This window comes from Plecotus auritus, assembly GCF_963455305.1.
Source record: "Plecotus auritus genome assembly, chromosome: 6".
Lineage (NCBI taxonomy): Eukaryota > Metazoa > Chordata > Mammalia > Chiroptera > Vespertilionidae > Plecotus > Plecotus auritus.
The window spans coordinates 118,933,403-118,959,476 of record NC_137773.1 but is presented as its reverse complement, the minus strand read 5'-3'; the positions used below and the strand labels follow the sequence as shown (position 1 = coordinate 118,959,476).

General features: G+C 45.0%; 1 protein-coding gene across 1 annotated transcript in view; it reads right to left on the bottom strand.

Annotated features, from left to right (window-relative positions):
- Positions 1-26,074, bottom strand: part of FOXP1 (forkhead box P1) — a 560,454-nt gene that overhangs the window by 283,513 nt on the left and 250,867 nt on the right. The window contains exon 5 of the mRNA XM_080676551.1: positions 18,154-18,214. The gene's annotated coding sequence lies outside the window, so the exon portion shown is untranslated. The remainder of the gene's footprint in view (positions 1-18,153; positions 18,215-26,074) is intronic.

The following is a 26,074-nucleotide window of genomic DNA, read 5'->3' as shown; positions in this document are numbered from 1 at the left end:
ACAGACCTTGCCTGTACCACTCACACTCACTCAGCTTTGGGCAAGAGCGCTCTACTCCTCGTGTCCCAGCTCTGACCTCAGGAGTGCAGAGGTGGCAGGCAAGAAAACAGAGGAAGAGAAACAACACACTCTGCGTCCTGCTCTCTCTCAGGAAATGTCTGGACTGCTTCTCTTTGGTCTAACAATAATGACAACCATAAGTGGGGCCAAACAACACTATAAGCCAAATTCACTGAGAACTGTGTTAGCTCTGTTCCAGGAACCTGCCACAAGTGACCAAAGAGAAATCTGTTGGGAGACAAAGAAGGGGTAATTCTGGCTCCTTGAAGTCAAAGAAGATCCCAGAGCTGAATGACAGAATGGCCTTGGGTTCCAGAGTCCCGGGGGGAGGGGGGTGGTAAGCCCTGCAGCAAACCCACTGTCCGCACAGCCCCCACTGCCCACACTCATCCTTCAGCTCATTGTCAGTCCTGGGGAACCAACTAGAAGGTTCTTCTCTAGGAAAAACCAGCCACATGTGAGAAGAGACACCTAAAGAGCTAGCTGACTGTGATGAATACTGTCTCTTTTCTCAAAGACGCACAGAACAGAACCACGGGCTCTGCAGGAACAAGCAGGCTGGCTCCAGCCTGGCCGGGGCCTGGGGGCGTGGCCATGAGCAGAGAGAGTCACAGCAGCAAGCAGGAGCCAGGAGCACCAACCCCCAAGAAGGATAAAGTACAAAGGAAACTGAGAACAAAGTGACAAACACATGCAAATAAAGCTCAGCAGAAGCACGTAGGAGGAAGGGAGTGAAAAGTGAAGGTTCCATCTCAGGCATCAAAAGGCAGGAGCGCATGTCACACTTGGGAGACAGGTGAGGGCACCCCAAGTTGAGAACCAGCTCCAAAGTACAAGAGGTCATATGGTGGGATGACTGGAGTGTTACCTGGACCCACAACGAGGCACAGAGCACGGGAGGGTCTGACCCCACCAAACGGTGGGTTCATTTTTACCCTTGGAAAGAATCCCTTAAGCCTAGAAGTACCGATGCAGGGCCAGTGGGGAGGGTGCCTAGAAATGCGACTCCCTTGGGGAAGGGCAGCAAGTGCCCAGCTCATGCCCACAGCCACAGCCACGGAAAGGGACTTTTAATGCTCGCGGCAAATCAAATCTTCCCTCCAGTCACGGAAATCCAAGGTCAAGATTGAATGTAACCTGAATCTCCACTGATACATCACATCAGAAGCAGTATTTTGGATAAATCACCTGACTCGTGATATCATGCTAATTATACATCGTGTGTGTGAAAACATTAACTATTTAAGGTAAATGTTGAGAAGATACCATAAATTGCATGAGTCTGTTTGTATTACCTATCAATACTCCATGAGCCGGAAGTAACGGACATGGCCCAGGGCTCTCCTGGCTTCAGAGAGGTCCTCCTTCCATAAATGTATGAGAGAAAGAGAGTCAACATTAGACAATCTTAGAGAAGTTTAAAGGAGTTTACAGAAGATCCATGTGGAGGAGAATCCAAAAGGAAAACCAATTCTGGCTGGTTTGGCTCAGTGGACAGAGCATCAGCTGTGGACTGAAGGGTCTTGGGTTTGAGTCTGGTCAAGGGCACATGCCTGAGCTGCGGGATCGATCGATCCCCAGTGGGGGACGTGCAAGAGGCAGCCGATCAATGTTTCTCATCACTGATGTGTCTATCTCTCTCCCTCTCCCTTCCTCCTGAAATCTATACAAATACATTTTTTTAAAAAAGTAAAACCAAAGACAAGAGACCAATGTCTGGATGCTCTCAGACCATCAAAAGCGAGGTCCCAGGAAGAGGATAGCGTGGTGGCCAGGGGACTGCACAGTGAGTGGGCACAGGATGGGGACACGTGAGTGGGCGCAGAATTGTGCTCCTGATGTGCAATGTGTGACTTGTGGGAGGAATCAACTATTGTATGAGGAAGGACAAGGTCATACAGCTAAAAGCGAGAGCAGAGATGCCATTTGCAAAAGAGACAATAGGTCAGGGCACGGGATGCCGCTGTGTAAGACAAAAGCAGTCAAACCCGGCAAATATTGCTACTTGTGCAGACAGGGTAGCAGATTGCTTAAAAATGCCAGCAGCTTAATAATTTTGAAATTATTTCAGCTTCAAAATTGCCATTAGCTAGATGAAGGAGGCAGAAAATAACTCTGAGAGTCAGACAGTCACATGAAGGACAGGAACGCGGAGTCCCGGCTGTCGAGCATGAGGACTGCGCTTGGGGACGCCAGGCAGACACGCCCTGGACGCCGGGCAGGTGGCAGCGCCCTCACCAAACCACGAGCCCAGGCGCTCAAAGGGCTCTTCACCCGGCCATGCCAGGACGATACTGCACGGAAATGCTCTTTCCACCATCACCCTGAGAGCAAGTCACCAGGCACAGCCAGCGAGGTTTCCTGGAGACATACAGGGCCGCCCTCTGACCCGGTGACCAGCCAGCAGATGGCGGGGAATAAAGATGACTCTCACAGCCTTCGGCTCCGCTCCTGCCTGCACCTGTGACAGGCTCAGCAGCAGGCCAGGAAAATGCCAGTCGGCACACCACACCCACGAGGCAGTCACCACTGGTGGCTGTCAGCCGGGGACGCCTGACAAGTGAGGTCCACTGGTGTCCACCTTCCCGCCAGGATTACTTAACCACTCCGCCCGTGAGAACCAAGGGAGCTTCCTGTGTCCTGAGAAAGAGCCTGCAATCGAATCCAGGGTCTCCCTGTCGCCATCCCGTATCACTGCTCCTGTTACCTGCGAGCAGCCACCTGCCTCCTCTGCAGAGTGAGACAAGCATCTGGGAAGGCGCTGAACACAGAGATGGAAACTCACTCCCAGCAGCACAATCCAGGAGGATCCCGGGCGCCCATCCCTCACAGCAGCTTTGGTGTTTCATTTAATGACACATGATGCTGCCCACCAACTCCAAGGGGGCGAACACAACACGGCCCCAGGAGGCCTGAAACTCGGAGTGGGCCCCAGGAAAGCCAGGAAACTGTCAGCTTGGAAGCCACCCACAAAGATCGCATCCGAAAACGAGCTTCTAGTGATGGAGTTCTGAGTGTCATCATAGAGACTGATTTCGGAAGCAGCAGCTGACCCCAATCCCAAACCGCCAGGAAACAAACAGTGTCCCTCCTGAAAGCAACAGCGCGACCACGTGGGCAGAAAAGAGAAACTGCAAAACTAGGTGTGACATTGCTCATCCAGACCCGGATTAATGAAATGCCACCCAAAGAAGGGTTTTCCAAAATGTTAGGTCCAAGAATATGGCTGTGATGCTCCATCCTAAGCAACTCCATCGATTCGGTTTTATTGCTAGTCTCTCCCATTTCCAAGCTCCTCACTATAAACATTTACAAATTTCATCTCAGCATTAGTACTAAACAATACTCATTAAGAGTCTCGCCAAAGTGCAACATGTAAGTAAATCAAACCTTCGATGCTCTATTTGCAAATTTCATGGGCCACTAGGGATAATTAAAAGGGCAATTATATAAAGTTGGTACAGTTTTGAGAAACAAATGACATTTTCTGCTTTAAAGCACTTGATAATTTGATATTTTGCTATTAGGGCCATCATGTGCACTTTTATAGACGGGCAGCCAAATAAACAATAAATGTTCCTTAACAGCCTCTAATGATTGTTTTTGCCCACTGATATCACTCACCATTCCAGTCCATCAATCATATGCTAAGAGATGAAGGTAAAGATAATGAAAAAGTATTAGAATCCATTAAGCCAGGGAGAAAAAAAGTGAGGCTAAGAGTTTCCCTGTGCTTTCTGCAAAGACACCCAGCAATGTCTGAGATGTGAATGCTGCAATGTGGGTCCCTGTGTTTAACCACCGCTCTGAAGCTAGCAAAGTACATTACAGTTCATGAAAAATACAGCGAAGAAACTGCTAGTGGCAGAAGCATTTAACTTCCTTGTTAGCAGCCTCCCCGAGTGGCACTTTCCACCGGCATGTTGTTTATTATGTTCCGTGCCAGGCAAAACTGATTAAATAGGGCTCTTAAGAATCAAAGCGTTATAAATTCATGGAAATACAGCAAGCAATAAATTCCATGGAATTAAAAGCTTACCAGTGCTATTAGCATTTCAGGGTGTTTGAATTGTTAATACTGATGTGCAAAAATGATGTGCCTTCTAAGACAAGGCAGGCGGAGGTAATGCAGGCGAGTAATTCGCAACATTTTTTTATATCAAAGAGGCACTGGGACTCGGCAGTTGTTGCAGCCACAGGAAAGGAGGGTGGGAGGAATTATCTCCAAAATTCTCCTCAGCCCTAAAGTCAATCCCACCACAGAAGAGAGAAGGCACCAAATAAAGGTTTACATGCAGAGGAAAACAAGCATAAAAATATTATGCGAAGGATTTATGCTGTGAATGAATGGACATTTTCTCTTATCAACTAAGAGGGATAAACGTTTTATCTCGTTACCTGGTCTTGGCAGGGGTGGCCCAGCATGTAACTGCGCTGATTTCAGTTTTCCCACAGGACCGATTACCCCAGAGCAGACCCCCGAAAGTTAGTAAGGTTGGGCACACTGGTGAGTGGCCAATAAATTCCCCTGGATAGCCATGCCTCTTTCTGGGGGGTATCAAGTGTTATTCTAAAGTGGCAGGGGTGAAGAAATCAATTATTATGCCATTAGACAAGTCTGAGACATGAAGTAGTAATTTTCTCTTGCACCCACCTATTCCTTTCCAACAGAAATGCATTTGAGGGTCTTTGCTGGGTAGATACAAATGTAGAAGAGAGAGAAAAATTAAAGAATGCTTCTTAAGACTTAGATATTTTAGGGAAAAGGTGTGAGAAGGTATTTCACTTCTTAAAAGAAATCATTACTGGCCCTGGCTGGTGTGGATCATCCTGGGCACCAGGATGTCAGTTGTGCATCATCCTAGGCACCAAAAGGCCACCAGTTTGATTCCTGGTCAGGGCACATGCTCAGGTGGTGGGTTCGGCCCTGATCGGGTGCATGCAGGAGGCAAGTGATCAATGTTTCTCTCTCCACCCCTCCCTTCCTCTCTAAAATCAATAAAAACATTAAAAAGGTAATAATTACTGCCTATAAATACAGTGTGATCACTTGAAAACACAGTTTAAGAGGAAATGCACTCTTAAATCTGGAATTTCCAAAATTCAGAAAAAAAAAAGGCAATCCAAAACTCAATCCAGGAAGATATCCAAAACATGTATTCATCCATTCCAAAGTTGGCCAAAATGTGCCCTTTTCTAACAAATTAAGAAAACCTAGTTCCTTTGACTAGAGAGCCACATGCAGAGTGGAATCTACTGACGGACCACTGGTGCAGGTGGTGATCTCTGAGGCTAGGTTCCACATGTGGATGTATCATCTGTACCACTGAAGCTTTCTGCTGCTTCCCCAGAGAGACAGAGCCTGTTCATGTACCAAAACATAGAAAAAAGACAAAGAGGAAAGCCTTACAGAGAGAAACTGGCACTCATTAATGCCACAGGTGTGGTTTCAGGAGCACCGTTTCCTGGTGCCTGAACTGCTAACACTGCTGTTCAAAACGGTCCTGCCTCTAAGACAAGGCCTACTATGTGTAGAACATTGAAAGGGGAGATGAATAAATATAAGACACTGTTCTGGCACTAAAAAAGCTAAAGAGTCTCACTGGGGAAATAATTGCAAAACACCTATTATATATTCTAAATCAGGAATTAAAAGAGCCTTAAAAGACAGGTTCTATATCCATTGGGATTTTAGAGTGACTTTAAGATAAGGCGCACACCTAAAAATAACCCCTGAACAAGGCAGTGTTATATCTGTCAACATTCCAACGTTCTATACACATAGAAGAATGCTTTTTTGTGCATGCAATAGACTCTCTGATTTTAGGAGAATGAAGAATAAAACCTGGATAAATAGATCACTCGGGAAATTTTTAAAAACAATGAAATGAAAAATAGTATGGGCAAGTTGCTTTTGGCAGTGGCCTCTGCATTATAGGTGCTAAGCCAGAATGTCCATCGGAGGCTACAGGTTCAACAGCTGCAAGCAAACCAATGTAGCCCTTGTCTCAAGGCTTCTCAGTCTGCGGGGGGTGGTGGGGGGGCAGTAGCAGAAGGTGGTCTCACAACAGTTTTGAAGACCTGGACGTGTCCAGGCCTGTGTCCAACACTTACACCCCAGCGTCTTCTCTTGCCTCCTCACAGGGTCTCCAGTGCCCCGCTCCCCTCCAGCCTAGAAATTCCCATCTCAGCCCTTCATTCCCACTGACCAACAGCCCTGTAAAGTCAGCGAATGAAGGCTTCTCTATGGCCAGCTTTCGATAACTCACTGGGATAGAGCTCTGCCCTTATTAGCGCGCCGGCCTGGTGCATTTCTGGACTAGACGCTGCCTCCAATGGAGAGCGCTGCGGTCTTCCCGATGCTCGCGCTGGTATCCTCTGGCACTACACTGTCCGGAGCTGCTGGTGAGCTCACTGCTAGCTCGGGCCTGTCTGGGGCCAAGGTCTCTTTGGCTTGGCAGACACAGCACCTGCAGTAAGGAAACCCCCCGGCACCTCTCCGGAGTGGGGTCTCCGCCCTTCTCACTAAGTGCAAATGAGGACCAAGGAGAGGCCACACTGCACAGTACACCTCACACCCTCTTGTATGCAATCCTCCCCGCTGTAGAAGGGGCAGATCGTCAGGTGCACTTCCTTCTGGTTTCAGAAGAGCCAGGTTCAGATTGGGGGGAGGGATAAAAAAGCTGCAGCCCGGCTATGCGCTCCAGCTCAGATTCCAGGAATTCCATGCCTGCAACCAGGTGCTGGGAAGGAGCAAATCCAGTGAATGATGTGCTCTCCACCTACCACCATTGTAACAGAATTGGACTCCAACCTCCAGGCCAGGCCCAGGCCTTTCCTTTCCTCCTTACCCCTCAGCCATAAACGGAGCTGCTTTTCTCCCTCCTCTAAGCTCCTTACCTTCCTCAGGTTCAAGAAGACTGTATTGTATTTCCAGCACAAAAAAATGGCTGATATTTTCATGCTATACCCACCCCCCTCAGTCTTCCTTGAATACAGCCCTAGGCTGACTCCATTATTTCAGTACCTGGGAAACAAGTTTCTGATGACAAAGTCTGTCCTTGGAAGGGCAACCCCTTTGCTAATGGGGGGCTATTGCTTGAAAATAGGGCACTAATTGTTCATCCCAGACAATGAGCAAAAAGAAAGAAAAAAAAAAGAACTAGGGAAGGGAGATAAGTAAATAATGATACAAAGTAATGAATTCACTTGCCAAATGTGTGCAAAGAAACACAATGGAACAGTGCTGCCTGGGAGGGCGGATGAGGGGGAGGGGGCACAAGATGAGAAGAGGACGGTGCAGGGCGGCTGTGAAATCGGATGAACAGGGCTTGATAGGGATGAAAACCGCTCCCTATGCTCTTCTCCACTGAGAGGCCATCCCCTGCTCCTCTGGCCTGTCTACAGGAGGAAGTCTGCTCCCACAGGGGCTTTACCCTGCCAGTTCTCTGAGGACTCTCCCCAAGATCTGAGGAGAGATGAGCCCTCTCTAGAATCCTCTCCATTTAATAATTCACACCTAAAAGGGTTTCTATATTAGTTTTTCTGCCTCCTAACATCCTGTGACCTCCCCAAGATCTGCAGAATACTTTATTCATCTTGGTGTTCCCAGGCCTATAGAGCTTAGAATACAGTAGGAGTTTGGGGCTTGTCAATTTCTACTGAATTACAAACAGAAATAGAAGACAGAGAAGAGTGAAAGCTGACCCTCAAGGTCCCCCAAGAAGCACGTGGCCAAGGCAAGCCTGAAAGCAAATGTGCGAGGGTCTGAACTCTTGGAGCTGAGAAGTGGCACGGATAGAGCTCTAGAGCCACTTGCCACCAAGAAGGTGCCCGCTGGGAATGGGGCGCCAGAGAAGGAAGTAGAAGGAGAAATGTTAGGATGGGCTTTAGGGCTTAGATCTTGTCCAGCCAGGCCTACCCCTGACCTATTCAGTCTCTTTTTGCTTAGGCCAGTACGGGCGGCAACTAAAACCATGTTCTCGGTGACACACAGACCATGGAAGTCCATCCATAAACCATGTTCTCGGTGACACACAGACCATGGAAGTCCATCCATAAACCATGTTCTCGGTGACACACAGACCATAGAAGTCCATCCATAAAACATGTTCTAGGTGACACACAGACCATGGAAGTCCATCCATAAAACATGTTCTAGGTGACACACAGACCATGGAAGTCCATCCATAAAACATGTTCTAGGTGACACACAGACCATGGAAGTCCATCCATAAAACATGTTCTCGGTGACACACAGACCCTGGGAGTCTGAAGCGAAAACGTGGTTGATCTGGGCTGAATCAACTGTTTCTTATCACTGGGTTTTGAAATCCATCAGCTATCCCACCTGATTTCACATTTACTAAAAGCAAGGCTTTAAAAGATAGATCACAAAAATCCAGTATCCGGTCTTTTTTAGCAGGCTTGCTGCCCTTGAGGTTTCCTCTTTGGCATCTAGGAACAACTATGTCTAAAGGCTATTATACTCACATATAGCCCAACAGTACACACAGGAAACGGGAAATTAATTCCAACCCCCAACGGCCAGCTTCCCTTCCCAGAGGGACCTCTGGTAGCAGAGTCTGGTCTCTTTTCCAAAAACTTCTACACATACAATCATATGTGTTTTGTATGTGCACTGGTTTCCCCCTGTCCTCCGGACAGACATTTAGGGGATTGCATTGCTTTTGCTCCCGCAAACAATGCTGCAAGTTTCATCCCTGCACACACTTCAGCAGCCAATGAGTAAAACCCCCTGGAAGCTGATGGCTGCTACTGCAGTTGTGACCTGAGTCAACTTACGGCTAAAAAAGAAATCCTATTACCTTTCACAGGCACTCTACCTGGGCTTCCTTGTTTAAATTCAATCCTTATACCTGAGGATATGTTGTTGGTGTTTTATTTTATTGATTCTATACAGAGAGGAAGGGAGAAAGAGAGAGCAATATCAATCAGCTGCCTCCTGCAGGTGCCTGGACCAGGGATCGAACCTGCCACCTGGGTATGTGCCCTGACTGAGAACCGAACCCATAACCTTTTGGTGTACAGGACGGCGCTCCAACAGACAGCTCCCTGGGCTTCCTGCTTACTGGCCTCTCTCTGGTGGGATCCGGTGATCAGATGCCCTTGAGGAATATAGTAAACAAACAGAGGCACAGCTCTGAGGTATCAGCTGATACCCACTGCAGCAGAACCCAAACAACAGGCAAATATTCCCCCCCCCCTTTTAAAATCAGTCCATTTTATAGACCTTTGAGGAAGTCATTTGGGCCTACATCTGATGGAACACACTTGTCTGCTGGGTACGTCTCACACACAAAAAACAGAAGCACACATGTCATTGTCTCTTCACAAAGAGGGAGAAATGTTCTTCCTTCATCCAATCCTTCCTTAATGGTATTTATTATCCAAGTAGGAACAACACATGTTTTTTGTTATTTTACTTAAAATTCTGAGATGCTTGAAGATTTAGGACCAGCCTGAGAAATCTCAAAAATAGTCAACTGTGTTTCAGAATTTTTGAGTAAGCTAGAGTCTTTGATCCTTTTAGATGATTTGAAAGATGGATGAACCCATAAAAGACTACCTATATTAGTCTAAGGTAAAGGTGATAGACTAACATGTGGCTTAGGCACAAACTAATACTTTACTAATCTAGAGATTATGCTAACCACATCAAGCTGTGATGTACTTCAGATGATTAAAAATAACATATTTCAAGTTAGAGATGCAAGTATATCCCCCTTTTGCCCTGTCTTTGTTTTAGACTTAAAATCTAAACCATCGGGTGAGAGATTGACTCAAAAGGGCAAAGTGTGCAGGATCCCTTTCTATAGCAGTGAGTTTTTCTCTGCTCACGTTCCACAGCTGCACCGTGACCCCTGGCCACGTGGGGCTGCAAGGCGTGGAGGCACGTGTGATGACCTTAACAAAAAAGAGTGCTGAACAGGCACTATTCCTGGAAAAATTATTCAAAAGGCCTAACTTCCATAGCAGACGGATAGTACAAAGCCAGTATCTGTTCGAAGAGTGAGATTCAAATATTTTTTATGCTTGTTACAGTTGATATGATTTCCATGCTGACAAACCCAACAGTCAGTTCTCTGCCATCACTGTCCTTGACTCATGCATCTCTTCCCGCTGACTATGCTCCCGTCCTCCAACAGGGTCGGCAGCGGCTCCATTCACCCCACAGCACTGCCTTCCATCGGCCTCGGTCTGGTACCTGTGCCCAAGCCTCTCAGTGATGATGGCTTCAGAACGCACACCTTGCAGCCCATCTCGTCTTCATCTACACCCTGGCTTCCTCAGTGAGCTCCTCCACTCTCGTGCCTGTGCACATCACTCCAGTGCTTAGAAACCCTCCACGTGTGGCCCTCAGAGGTCTTTTCCAGAGCCACGTATCCAAACACTCAGCTGACATCTCAACCTGTATGAATGACCAAGAGCTCAACCTCTCACCACTACACCCGCCTCCTGGTCTCCGCTGCTTCCCTCTTTCGCTCTGGACAGTGACAGCTTGCCCCAATGCTAGCCATGCTCCTGAACGTGCCTTTGATGGGAATAGAACATGGGACCCACCAGTCCATGGGCCGATGCTCTATCCACTGAGACAAACCAGCTAGGGCCACCCTGGATTGTCTTAATCAAGAATCCTGTAGTTCTCTTTAACCAGTACCCTCCCCTTCCCACTGATCATTTTCTCTTAATTTTCCAACCCCTGCTCTCACGTTGCTCTCATGCTATATTCGGAGTTGAGCACAATCTGTCTCTCACATTGAAAATCTCTCTGCAGCGTGCCCTTCACCTTCTGTAAGGGTCCTACATAAAGCCTGATTTCCCATCTTTAACAAGTGGAAGTGGGTTCTTTTCATCCCCTCACCCCTCACTCTACAGACTTCCCTATTCCAGTGAATGGCAGCTCCACCCTCCAGTACAGCCTGAAGGGAAACCTGTTCTGCCTGACTCTTCTCTTTCTACCCACAAGTCAAACACCAGGACAAAAATCCCAGGAGCCATCCTGGATGCAATTCTTCCAAACTCCACCAAGAAGTCTTTTGGCTCTACCTTCAAATAAATTCCAAGTTTAGCCACCCTCCCCACCTCCACCACCATCCTGACCCTGGCCATCATCATATCTCCCTGGATTGTTCCAGCGGCCTCCTAACAGGTCTTCATGCCTACCGTTTCACTCACCCAGAGTCTAGCAGCAAAACAGTTCCCAGAGTCAGATCCTGTCCCACCTCAAAGCTCACCAAAGTCTCCACATTTCACTCAAAGACTAAGTCCCATCAGCCTTAATCAACGTTCGACTCGGTCTGGCCCTGCTACTACTTGGCCTTACTTCCTTCCCCTCTCCCACTGGCTGGCTTTGCCAGCTTGCTCTCCTTACAATATGCTCATTTTTGTTCAGTCACTGACTATTTGCAGTGGCAACCCCTTCCCTCCTGTACCCTCCTCTATTTTCTCCACAGCACTTACCCCTCATATTTATTTATTACATTTTCCTCCAGTCCCCACCTCACAGAGCCTGAGCAGAGGGCTTGTCGCTGTCATTTCCTGCTATACTCTCCATCATCTGAGCACGCTGTCTAATAGAAACACAGTGCTGGCACATATGTAACTTTAACCACACTGAAAAAAGTAAACAGAAACAACTGAAATTAATTCCAATTTATTTTACTTAACCCAATATGTCCAACATATAATCATTTCAATACATAACCAATAAAAATAATTTTTCAAATATCTCACATTCATTTTTCCATACAAAGTCTTTGAAATACTTTGGGAATTTTCCACAAACAGCACATACATGTCAAGCGCTCACAGCCACATGTACCTAGTAGTTTCCATGTTGGCAGGATAGGCCTAGTCTACTCCATTGTGTGTTTATTAATTGCTTTAAATACTTTTGGGCACAACCCACTAAATTGAGGTCCTAACCCACAAATGGATCCCCATGCCCACTTTTGAAATCACTGTTCTAAATAAGCTTTAGGTATGTAATCTGAAATGAGTGACACTTCCTCTGGCCTCCAGGGAGTGCCCAGGACCTTTAAAGGAGAACAGACTTCCCAGGAGAAGAGGCCTGAAGGGCAGGGGAGGAACTGAAGACCATGATCATCAGGGACCAAGGTCAGCACAGTGCAGCGAATGATGCCAGGCTTCTTTCCACTAAAAGGTACTTTAAATTAACTCAGTGCACTGCCCGATAATTAACAAACATCTGATTACCTATGATTATACACTACATACATAAAACACTCAAGGGTAGATCTGCACACTTTTCACACGTCAAAAAGTGCATTTGAACTGAGTAGAAAGACGTCAAGTTTTTCATTTGTCTCTCCCCACCCAATGCCATTGACATGGAGGTACAATAGCTTAGATCAAGGAAAGAGAGGTATAACGATTAATCTTCATTTTTCATTTTTTTACAGAATTCCACTCACCAACAGCCTCTGAAAAAGATACCATGAACTTCAAATCCAAACTTAGCCCTGTGCAGAAAGGGTCAACTTTTAAAATGGCCCCAAAATAAGGACCCTCTCATCAATATGCCATGTGCTCTTTTAAGTTCTGGATGTTAGTAGAAACCAGGGTGTGCAGGTGAGGTCTCACAGATGTGCTGCCCTAAACAATAATTGTTGTTGCACAGTTAGGCCCAAGTTTCTTCTTGAGGTTTCTGAATAACCAAAAAGGGGCAATAATTCCTGCATCTGCTATGCTGTTAAGTTGTCACCTGAGCTGAGAACTCCTTGATAAGATGCTCAAAGTGAATCTTATGCAGTTGGAATATTAGTGATCTTACCAGATGGAAGAACAAAAACATCATTTTGAAAAAATGAATAAAACCATTTGTTATTTGGTTTTATATTTTTTTAATGTTCAACTGTGCAAAATATGGCTACCTGATAATCACAGCAAATATTGCCTTTACTACTAAGTGTGCCTCATGTACATTTTAGCACGTGACTTACGCCTGAAAAGGAACTCTATTGAGCATGTTTCTCTGGAAATCGGTATTTAAATTTTTCCTTTGAAAGTGACACACAGGAAAGACAGCTCTTGCTCACAGGTTAACTTAGTTCAGCTTATGGTTAACAATGTTTAAAGACAACTAACTTAAAACGCAAACATTTAAATTCTAAAGTGTAACTGTTGAGAGACCAAGTCAGTTCCATGGAAATATAAACATGGAAACAGTCATTTTCCCCACAATGCCATCCCTTGTGAGAGTATTTCAGGCCACCATTTTGTTGAATTTAGAACTAAGAACTCAAACAACTTTGAGGATGTAAAACAGTTAAAAACTGAAAAGCTTTGGATGAACCTTGAAAACATTATGCTAAGTGAAAGAAGTGAGTCTCAAAAGACCACATAATGCATGATTCAATTTATGTAAAACATGCAGAATAGGTAAATCTATACAGAATGAACTAGATTAGTTGTTGCCAGGGGCTGGGTTGGGGGAGTGGCTGCTAATGGGTACGGGTCTCTTTCTGGGGTGATAAAATGTTTTAAAACTACATTGTGATGATGGCTGCAAACTCTGTAAATGTACTACAAACACTAAACAGTACACTTTACATGGGCGAATTGTATTGTGTGTGAACAATATTTCAATAAAGCTATTACTAAAAAATTGACATGCCTGATAACATTCACAATGGCATTGGCATGAAAGGTACAAGAAAATCAAATTAATCCAACATAGCATCCGTTTAATGCTGTATTACATGCCCCAAGCCCCTGGTCTCCCTGTTGGAGAGCACATTACAGAGCAGCCAGTACCTGCCCCTTTCCCGCACTTGCCATCGTCCTTCCTGATGGCTGGCTTCCTCTCTACCATGTGAGCCCTCTGCGGACTGGGGACAGAATGGTGCCCTCCCTCCACAGTGCTATGAGCCAGCACCTGGCACACATCACCAATTAAAAGCTGCAGTAGGAGCTCATGCAAGCATGTAGTAGTATGTACATCCATATGAATGAATGAAGGAATGACTGAATGAATGCAATTTTTGGATTGAGGCAATTCAACCAATCAAGTTGATTTGTACTATGCCCTTAAATCTGTTCTCCAATTCTCCCACACTTGTGGCCACCCAGATAGAGACATTTTCCCAGCAGCCACTGCAGCTTCTTGTGACCATATGACCATACTCTTTCCAATTAAATGTCAATGGATATAGCGTGTGCAATTTTTAATTCATTTGCTTCAAAAAAATTGCTGGCTTGGACTTTACTGTGCTTCAACCATGTAGATAAGGATGAGCCCCGAAGAGGACAGCACAAGAGGGAGAGGCCTCCAGTCAAGCCAGACTGGCCAGCTGTTCTATGAGAGAAAAGTGAGCTTGTGTTTCTGTTAGGTCATGGTGTCTAGGGCTCTGTGCTACATCAGCTGTGCCTTTGCCCTGACTGGTACAGCCACGCTGGCGTGTGTGACTGTGGAGGTCGGAGAAGCAGGAGGGCTTCCGTGCTTAAGGAACTGCCTGCTAATTTACGCCAATGGCAGCCCAGTGGAGGCGCTCTCTCCCAGTGACTTCAGAACAGCTTCATGAATTAATAGTTACACAATTCAAATGTTGAATGTTGCAAAGAGGTCATTTTGAATGGATTTAACTCGGAATATTTTCATTATGGAAATATTTACATCACTTACACATACACTTTCCAAAGAACCAATGAATACATTTTAAATGGCTAAATAGCCAATTTTAGCTTTTTTGTAACCAAGAAATAATTTGCAATATGTAAGACACAGTGAGTAGAATCTATAAGGATGCATTATAACTTCTTGATCTAACAAAAAAAAAAAAGTAGCTCAAATTGGGGATGGGAGAAAAACTGTGAGGATTACACATTCCTTTACATTGGTTCACTTTCTCTCAAATAGGTTGACTATTACAAAAATGAACCAACAGATAAAATGTGAAGTTTGAAGATGTCTGATGTTTTAAAATAACCATTTAATTGTAATATATATGATCTTGACTATTATCATTGACTCCCAATGCCATTCAGAATTGAATACAAGATGGTGAATTTGAAGTAAAAATGCATGTGGGTGAATTGCCAATGGTAGTGGGAAACAGGGAGGAGCTGATACACACAGCATTATTAACTCACCAAACCAAGGGCCACCACAGCAAGGCATCCATGATTGTGACCAGGGCCAGCTGCCTCTTTTTTTCTGCTGGGGCTTCCTAGGTGACCTGGGTGAGTTACCAGTCATCTGTTGGGGCCACTTTCCCAGTTTGTAAAGTGGGGATTATAATAATTACCAGCTACCTCCCAGGAATGCTGGCAACCAGACCCATTTTATAAAATGTTCAGATCTACCAGAAAAAATTGTTAGTATCACTACCAAGTATGATGACTGTTATTTATGATTCTTCAGACCTTTGTAACTAAATTTGAAAAATGGCTTCGTCTGGTTTTCTGAGTTTGCTTGACCACTTTCATGCACACAGCCAGTTGTTTCCATCGTGCGACTGCAGGCAGATTTATCTGCATCTTTGCTGACAGTTAATGATTGCCAGATTTCAAATTCGGCCATGGGGTTTACTAAGAGGCTCCTGGCATCTGAGATCGGCATCCTCCTTACAGTGTGGAGAGCAGGGCTGGTTTCTTGCCATCACTGGCAGCATGCTTTTATATTTGCTTAAGGTCTATTCACTGGGAAGAAACAATAATCATCCTATCCAATTCATATATGTTTTTCTAGATTTTATAACAAGGCTTTTTTATTTGCCTTACATATAAGAGATCAAGATATATATGGATTAGTTTTAAAGGATCATTGACCTTGTTAAGAGGTAAAAAATTCATGTCATTTATTATTTATTTGAGTCCAAATACCTTAATTTATTTCTAAAAAAATTTTTTTAATGAGTCAAAACTCAGAATTGATATTGCAGAAGTAAAAAAAAAAAGTTAAATAATGAAATGCTAACTGGGGGTAGAAAAAAATCAAGTTTATTTTAAAATACATCAACAACAAAAAGTTGTATCAACAAAAAAGTTGAAATTGAAAAAACTACAGAGATTGAGCACAAACTCTTACTCGGAACTTCCTAGCAGTCAAGTCGAAATAAAAATTATGTGAATTTGTTGTTCAGCTCACTCTGTGTCAAAAAAGGAGGCACAGAAGGGCACTTTTTCTGTGTTCTTGAAATTTAAGAAGGGTTCCTTATTTTCAGGATATTGTATAATACGTTATGTTCTTGACAGTAATTATAAAGAAAACATTTTTGGTAATATAATATTGAATGTCAATTGTAACTGAAAAATAAAAGTTTTTTCAAAAGAAAGCATTTTTTTTCTCTTAGTCAACACTGATAACAAATTTAGGAAACTTTTTTTTTACCCAACTTTCCCGTAACTCGTGATATTTTTAACTTTGAACAATGCTATAGAATTGGGCAAAATCTCACTGCACACATTCAGTCATGTCCATTTTCAGGTCATGCGTGTAAGCGTGGTCATAGTCAAGACATCAAGTCAGAAGAAAATCATTCATGCTCATGGGTGATTCCAAAATAAAAGTGAGAACCGCCTGATGAAGCCCTATTTGAAGCAGTTAGGGCCAACACAGCTCTCTGTCCAACCACCTTTTTGGCTTTAATCAGAACCCTCGCCTCACTAGAAACCACTGCGAACAGCAGGAGGAGTTAGACGGACTGGGTGTCGCAGGAGAAGCTGGGGCTGAGAGCTCAGGGTCCCAGAGGCCGGGGGACGAAGAGAGCTGAGCTGAGGAGCTGACAGGCCGTGTGGCCCACACACTGCATTTACCACATGGCCCCTCATGGGCAAGTCTGCAGTCTTGAGAACAGACTAAGCTTCATTGTTAAGATTAGAAAGCAAAGGAAGAGCTTTGCCAAAAGCCGAGCTCTGACTTGGAGAGCACACGGCTGGCCGGGCCACCGCAGGGCACTGTCCTCACGGAGGACAGCTGAGTGCTCCCACTAGGGCTCCACTCACACCACAAAGGTGGTGAAATGAGGCAGGTTGGATTTTTTGGCCCAAATCAAATGTGCTGAAACGCAAGTTTAAAAGCAAATCATCACCTTTGTAAGGTGTTCTAGAACCCAGCACCCTGGGTGAGATGTAAAGCAAGCCGGCCGGTGCAAGAATCTGTGGCATACGAAAGGCCCACAACAGGCCTGCCCAACTGCAGGCGGTGCCGGATCCAGACTCAAACCAATGCGGGCCTGGCAAACTCACGCAGTCAGGCCGCCGGGGCCTGTTCGGAGACACACAAATCTACTGCTTGGCATGGAATGCTTAGTGGCCATAATTCAAAAACAAAATGAAGACACCACTTGAGAAACATGAGATGTTAAAACAACCGGCAAGATTAAGTTGTATGTGATGAGATACGTACTTGAGGAATAAAAAAAAAAAATGTAGTGTCCATAATCACTTCAAGCAGAATGTTTTTTGTCCCCTCCCAAATGTGAATCTGAGAAAATTCACTGAGTTTTAACTCATCAAGCTACACGAGTCTCCTAGAAAACTTCTAGTTTAGAATCAAGCGCTCATTTGATTTTCAAGCAAGACCAAGGAACCAGGCAGTCTTCCTGCTGACATCACAGGGATGTGCCCACACCGCTCCGCAGTTACAGCAATGTGGCATGTTGCTATGGCGCCTGATGATTAATTTCTGAAAGAAGGTGATTATGAAGCCGCCAGATGAACATCAATTTGATGACACCACTTCAGCTCAGAACACTGACATGCGTTACTCTTATTAACAGCAAGTTCATTTTATGAAATCACCACTTTTATGATGTGAATATGCCTAACTTTAATCTAATTCAACACCTTCCCATCCCCCCCAAAAAAGTTCAGTTTCAACAAAGGGGAAAAGTTTGATATTTGGAGTACAAATATGACTCTGTGGACCTTTTCTTAAGGGGATCTTTTCTTTAACAACCTCCCAAAATATGCCACATACATACTTACTCACAAATAAATACACATCTACTTGATAAATATGTAGATCAGAAGAGAACTGAATTAAGATGCTTAAAAGGTGACAGCTACCACCCTACACATTGTCCCACTAATCGTATCTGCATTTACCTTTTGTGGCTTCTGTGAAGCAATCTTCAGTTACAGTCACCTCAAAAGGTCACTTCTTACCCTGAAAACAAAAGAGAACATCAAAATCTGAATGTCAAGAGAAAGTAGCAACCACCTCTCTTGCCTGGGAGATTCAAGAAAAACAACAAAGGGACTCAGTTATGTTCAATGGCAAGTGACTTTCAGAGTTACTAAAAACAAGTCCCAAGACCTCGCTTATCTGGACCACATGCCTCTGAGCTCTTCGAGACAACAAGACAGCTCCAATGGAAAAAGTCGAGGTGAAACGTTTCAAATTTTGCTTGTGAACTTTTTCTTGTCTTGCTGTCTGTCAATTTATTTTCACGTGGAATAATGCATGACTCACGGGTCTTTGTTTGGAAACCAGACTGCTATTTGAGCGTGTCTGTTTGGTTACCATCCACAACCTCGAATGCACTGACCAGTAGGCTTCTCACTCCCCCTCTGAGAGAGTTCTCATAGACAAGCTGCTGTGGCCACTCTGGGCCTTTCAGAAGGACGCGAGCACCACAGTTCCAGGATGGGGAGGGATGGGGCTCATGGTAGTGAACGCTGCTCTCAGAATACTTTCCACTTACCATATATCTGCCAGATTAACTAAGTCACATAAAAATGGTTCGTGTCAGATGAACTAAGCAATTGAAATCAAGTTTCCTAAAACACAAAGAAAGGATGAACACGTTCTCCCGCATCCACTCCTGCACGGCACACTCCCTTATGCAAAAAGTGTGATCTTTTAAGAACCATCACAGGCTGCCCCTTTCTGCCCATTGAGCTGGGATCAACATATGGCACAAGTGAAAAGAAAAACATCTCTTTATTAATTTCCATCAAGTTAGCATCAGGGAACAGGATTCACTCCACATTGATTGACCAAATGCTCGCCTAACTTTTAAGATGGTGAAATTGTTCCCTCATTTTACTGAAACGTCAGTGTCCTTTTGCTCACTCTCCAGAACAATGTGGAATGGCGTGCTTTAGATTTCACGCAGGGCGTCTCCCTGTGCAGCCGCTGCTGCAGCCCTAACAGGGAAAGGCAACCTTGCTGAGCGCGAGCTGGCTGCCCTGTGGCTGGAGATCTGTGAGGGCACCTGGGGGGTGCTATCTTTGAGGAATTGATACAAGGCCAATTTACGATATTTCCACCAGCAAGTGTATGCAGATTCTTGCCATTAAGATTGGAAAGAAATGCAGGCTCTGAGTGAAATCATAATTTTCATGTTTACTCTAAGAGGAAATTGGAGGTTTTCACCATAAATGTTCACCATTTGGGTGGGGGAAAACCCTAGCTATGGGACTTAAAATTACTATTTTGCAACCTGCCCAAAACCTTTTTGTTTTTACACAAAACAATTCAAATAGAAAATGACAGTCTGCACTTTCCTGCTGGTGTTTGTGCCAGGACAGGTTTCTGCAGGGGTGGGAACCCTGGCCAAGCAAACGGTGCTCAGGAAACAGCGATGACAGTGCGGCCTGGGATGGAGAGCAGCTGACACACGCACATCAGAGGAGCTCTCAGACCCCAGGCCACTGACCACCACACATGGAGGACACCCCTCCTTCCTCTCCCGTCTCAATGGGAAGTGAGGGGGCCCTGACAAGCCTCCTCAGTTCCGGGCAAGCCCCCGTGACCCTCCTTTCCTTTGAAATGTGTGCTAGTGAATGCATGCTGAGCTGATTTTCACGTTTACCTCCTGGGCTTTGTCCCTTCCTGCATGGCAGTCAGACCAACAGTAGCAGTCGTTGCCATGCAGGTGAGACTGCTGTCACACAGGCCTGGCAAACCACTGGGCCTTATGAAACTTTAATTTTAAAAAAACTGCTAAAAACGCCTACTTTGAACAAAGTTATCCCTAACGCTGTGTTCACACCTGCAGAGTGTTTTCAGGTAAGCACTGGCCCTACTCCTCTGCTCAGCACGGTGTCCTCCGTAAGGGGACGGGGGAAATCGAGGCTGGCCCACTCCAGATATTACACATGGCATTCCCCTGCGGGTACGGGCTCAGCATTATCCATATGGTCCGCTAACTAGAATTACTACAGCACTACAGAATTGGTTACATTTAATTGAACTTATACATGAAACTGGCAGTGGTATTCAAGCCATCTTTTCCTCCATCTTGAAGTTTCAAAAATTTTAATGCATATGCATATTTGACCGCTCATTAATTTATTTGTTGATTTTAGTTGTTAGTATATATGAGCATAGTAATCTACAAGATATTTTTCTGGCTTTGCTGAGAAGAGATGAGTAGCTCAGAGTTGTTTGGTATCAGGCTAAAGTGAGTGGCATGTGTCAATATCAGGACAGTCAGGGCCCAGGCCTGGGCCTAGAAGGACTGGAATCTACAAACAGAGGAAAGTTTGTATTTCATCTTCCCAAAGTACCAGACTCCTATTTCCAGAACTGTATTTGCTATTTTTAAACAATAAGTTTGCTTACCAAATCCATCAATTATTTATCTGAATGTGTACTGGCAGCATGATGATATCTAAAACTCAAATGATTATGTGAAGCTTTTAGGTTAAAAAAAAGATACAAGAAAAATATTGCCCTCCAGCCCTCTTGTCTTCTTAAAAAAATGCAGTCGACATATGAATTGCATTTTTTTTCTTTTCCTCTTTTTCTTAAGTTTCTTGTTGGTTTTAGTTTGTAAACATGAGCCAGGAATATGGTTAATAAAAACTACTTACTTTCCTTTATGTTTCTTGTTGGTTTTAGTTTGTAAACATGAGCCAGGAATATGGTTAATAAAAACTACTTACTTTCCTTTATGTTTTTCTCTACACTTAAGGTCCTATGTGGAATTGTTCTGTGGCCCCTTTCTTCACTGTTGTCTGCTATAGTGTTACTGACCTGAAACTATTGATGACCCAGGACCTTGACCTAGACATCAGTGCAGACCTATGACCCTGGGTTAGGAAAGTTAGTGTGCCCTCCACCTTCCCAATCCCTCCCCAGTAGGAGCTGGGCTCTACTGGTGAGTTAAACAGCACCTCAGTGCCATACTGTACATGGATACACTGATGTCTAATGTAATCTGTGTGAAAAAGTGTGCACAGTGCCAACAGCCATGGCCTACCTTGAACCAGGTTGCAGGTACATGTGGAGGTGTGATTTCATCTCACAAGATGGCAAATGAATAATATATACTCTATTTTCCCACTAAAAGTATTCCCCCTTTTCTTTCATAGCAGCTCAAGGAATGATTTGCACCAGGGTTCCTGCACTTTCATTTTACACAACTGCATGAAAGTGACTGAAGGATGGTCACCATATGTCATCTCAACCTTCAGTCCAACAAATGTTGGCTGTGAGCCTCCTGTGTGTCATGTCACTGGGGATGCGGGTGGTCACAGCCAGCTCCGCTGGGTGAAGGTGGAGGCTAGGAGCTACTGTGTGGCTGGAGGACCCCTTCTCCTCAAGTCCAGAAACAGGCTTCAAACGTCCCATACTTTCCAATACTCCAATCAAATGGCATCCCTTCATTAGAGAAAACAGGTCTAAATGGGCCACCTTCCAGAGACTGCAGTCTCTTTGGTGAATCTTAACTCGTGAGCTTTTATGTCTTGCTTATCAAAGATTTCTTAGAAAAATAGATGCATGTTAACACAGATTTGACTAGCTGAAAAGTTGCAATACAAGGGTCACTGCATTGTAAGAAAATCCACTCAGAAATCAACCCCAAAGTGCTGTTTCTCTGCTTCCAAGAACTTCGAAAGTGGTTACATTCTGAGTCAGGTTTATAAACATAAAAAGGTAAAAGAAAGAGAAGGAAAAGATAAGTGAAGGAAGAAAAGAAAAAGGAGAAGAAACAGGGAGAGCAAAATAGGGAAAAAAGGAGGAAGGAAGGAAGGAGACTGAAAAGCAAAGAAATGGCAAGGAGCCTGGCTGGTGTTTCTCAATGGATAGAGCATCAGCCTGTGATCTGAAGGGTCCAGGGTTCAATTCTGGTCAAAGGACATGCCCAGATTGCAGGCTAGATCCTCTGTGGGGGGCATGCAGGAGGCAGCCGATCAATGATTCTCTCTCATCACTGATGTTTCTATCAATCTCTCCCTGTCTCTTCCTCTCTCAAATCTATAAAAATTTGTTAAGAAAAAAAAGAATTGACAAGGAACCCCTGCAACTCAGGCCGCTGGGAGGGAGGGGGTTGGCTGGTTTACAATTAGGACATGCCCCATCCCTGCGTTCTCACTACCAAAGAAATCTACCACCTAGAACCACCACTCCCTGGTCCCCTCCCGATGCAGCAAGAACATCTGACTTCCTTTCTCCTCAGCCTCGGGCCTCACCTAGCTTTGGGTCCATCTACAGGAAGACCTAAAATCCTGTAAGTGAGCCACGGGAACAGGCAGCGTAGGAGGTCAGGGCAGCCTCCAGCTGGCAGGCCCAGCAAGTCTACACAGGCCCACTTCATTCAGAAAACCACTCTGTGTAGAGAATGTAAACCCTGGGCATGGCCATGTGAAAATAGTTTATAGTATCCTTTAACAGCCTTTAAGTGTTGAAATCTAAAAACAATATTTGCTGCTTTCTCTTTGAAGCACTAACAAAGCCTTTGTTTTAAATTTACCTCTAGTGAGCAATAAGAGTTAATAATCAAAACCATCCCAACCCCCACAAACCTTAAACAAAAAGATAAAAGAAATGCAAATAGCTATTGTCATGGAAAGTTAAGTACCTGTCTGTATTTTTAAGTGAAAACTATTATCTCTATCAATCAAAATTTAAGAATACAATAGCGCTAATCACAGAAGGTGCACTGACAGTTACTTTTCCTCATAAAAAAGTATTTCCCTTCAAAGCTGAGTGTAAAAGTCACACACTTACAATTAAATGGGGTATTTGTAATTTTATTATTAAAAACCTTCAGCAGCCTCACTGTTAATAAACGTTTCTAAGTCTTTAAAGTGATTTGTACCCAAGAAGACCCAAGTCCCTACATATTTTAATCAGGTTGGTAAAATTTTATTTGAATCCTTACAGTTCCCACCTACGGGGGAACAGCACACTCTTCTGTTGAAAAGAGTAACTCAAACCCGGGCCAGTGAACTGGCCTCAGAGCTCCCCTGCACCTGGCACCATTCCTCACCCCTGAAATGTCTTCACAGAGGACATTCCTCCTGGTGTGGCCTGGCTTTCTTCTGTGGCAATTCATTTCTGAAAGCATAACATTCTAAAGGGAAGCAGAACTACCCTCACTCCTCACCATGATCCAAGTGCATCAAGTTCTGAGTCTTTTTTTTTAAATTCAGTTTAAAAAAACATTGGATTAGCCCCTGAATATAGTGATTTCTAAAGAAAGCACAGGGACAAAACAAACAAATGAAAACAACAACAATAACAAGGAAGTACAGGTAAGACCCAGTAAAACAAACAGCTCAAGATCCAAATTCCTAGAGCACCCAGTTCCCGGGGGGCAGGGCGGCTGAGAAGGGAGCTCCCACAGGACCACATTTCCTTCCTCTCCCCGCCCCCCTCCCCCCCACCTCAGCGCTAGGCCCAGGCCTCCAGCTCAGGTGCTATTAATACCCGCGGAGCCCATGCCAGGGGCACTGCAGAGGAGCCTTCCTGGGCTCAGCCCTGCCCAGGCCGGCCCTGTGCCAGCAGCAGCTCCTGCCTCCCCACTCTTCACTCTCCTGTTTGAAGCCCGTTAGCAAACAATGGTAGCATTCTCTCCAGGACAGTGACAAAACAGGATTTGTGGATACAAAGAATAATAAAACTGTCCTCTCTCCTCTCTTTCTGCCCCACCCCCCTAGGTTCCCAGGAGCCCCTCCCCGGGTCCGGAGCTCAGCCACATCCTAGACCAGTGGTCGGCAAACTCATTAGTCAACAGAGCCAAATATCAACAGTACAACGATTGAAATTTCTTTTGAGAGCCAAATTTTTTAAACTTAAACTTCTTCTAACACCACTTCTTCAAAATAGACTCGCCCAGGCCGTGGTATTTTGTGGAAGAGCCACACTCTAGGGGCCAAAGAGCTGCATGTGGCTCGCGAGCCGCGGTTTGCCGACCACTGTCCTAGAGGCACCTGTGCTTGTCCATGCCAGGGCCCCAGTGGCCCAGCCAGGAGCCCATGCTGTCTGTGGGGAGGCGCCAGAGGAGCAGCAAAGTCGCCTCTCAACATTTGTAAAATGAAACAAAAGTATCAGCGGGCTCCCACACACTTACCGGCTCATGGCGAGGAGGGAGGCTGTGGGCCCAGAGGCAGTTTTCACACAAGGGAAGAAAGTTGTGAGTTTGTGAGGGAGGAACTGCAGGCAGTGGGATCCAGGGCTGCAGGGCTCTGGCTGGCGGAGGGAGCCAGGACTGGAGGTATGTGGGCTAAACACAACAAAGCCACTGCCTGACTCTAGATTCAATGCAGGAAGAGGCCCCTTTGCATAAACACAAACACTCAGCAAATGAGTAACTGGCTCAATCAGAGGCCCGCTGGGTCTTCTACCTGTCCTGTCTCGGACAGGAGAATCACAGGGACAAGGACTAACAGGAGACAGTTAAATGTTATGTTGCTATGATAACAATTAAAAGGGATCGCATTCATTAGTAGTGAAGAACTGACTCCTGGGAGAGCTGGGGCGGGTCCAGTGCTGCTGTTGCGACCTCCAGCCACTGCAGCCAGTAGGGGCTGCCCACTGGGCCTCCAGCTGCCCGGGACCCCGCTCCCTCCCAGAGAGGGGTCAGCCACAGTTTAAGGCAGATGTATACATCTTGTTTCTCTGCTTTGACACACTGCAAACCAGTCCTCGCGAGTCTATAAAAAGGCCTATTTTATAATGTGAAAGACATACATATATAAAATCCAGACACATTCATGTACATGCACTCACACATATAATAGTCACACATACCTAATTAAAGAAAATAAACAAAAAATGCTATTTTACACTCCTTAGTTCCCTAATGATCTAAGGAAAATAATTTGAGTTGTTCAAAAATACATCCCAAATGCCTGCCTTTCAAAAGCCATCCATCCAGGATCGTGCCTGCTTGCTTACAAACATCACCCATGTGTGAGAGGACGCTTCCAGCTGCACGGCCACGCCACAGACCATTTCAATCACATAACATGATCCCAGTGAACGATTCTCTCCACTGCAGTAGGAAGCATGCCACTCCTCACGTAACCTGTCCTTGGACACCCGGGATTTAAGCATGAGGAAAACACGCAGTGCTAGGATCCCCCACTGCCTCCTCAGTGAGAGGTCAGCTCACACTCACCCAACTCTACTGCCTAGTAACTTACTTATTAATAATTCTGGGCAGTTTTAATGATTTTGGCGGAAACGTACTAGTAAATAAGGTTGTGTTCAGTGGGTTCCGCCTGCTGTGTGATCTCCGAGGACTGGGGTCCCACAGGCTGTGTCTGCTGGACTGGGTCAGAAAGGGGGTCCACCAGGCCTTGGAGAGGGCGCCACGGTCTCTCCAGGGAAACAGGTGGCTTCGAGTTCAAAGGCGAGTTGTATTGGGTTGATACTACAATACCATTTTCTGGCTAGAGCAATTTACCACAAAAGCGAAAGAATAATGCTGAAAAGTTTTTTAAAAATTACAAACAAACAAAAATCCCATTTCAAACATATATCATGGCATAACATGAGGACATAAGAAACAAAATTAAAAGGATTTTTAAAGCCCCAAAGAATCAAACACAGGTTCTCTAAGAGAGGTTCCCACAGAAACTAAAGATACCTATTCTGTTCACTATTTTGTCTTGAAATGACCTTCCAATAAGGTGTTAGATAACCTACTTCCATCAACAACAGTGACTAACCTGATGCAAATAACTACAGAAATACGTGTGATCACCTGCCCCTGGACAAGGGGTCTCTGTGGCAGGCAGGGCGGGCCTGGCAGGCAGCGGGCTTCCCGCTCAGCTCAGCTCCCTGGCA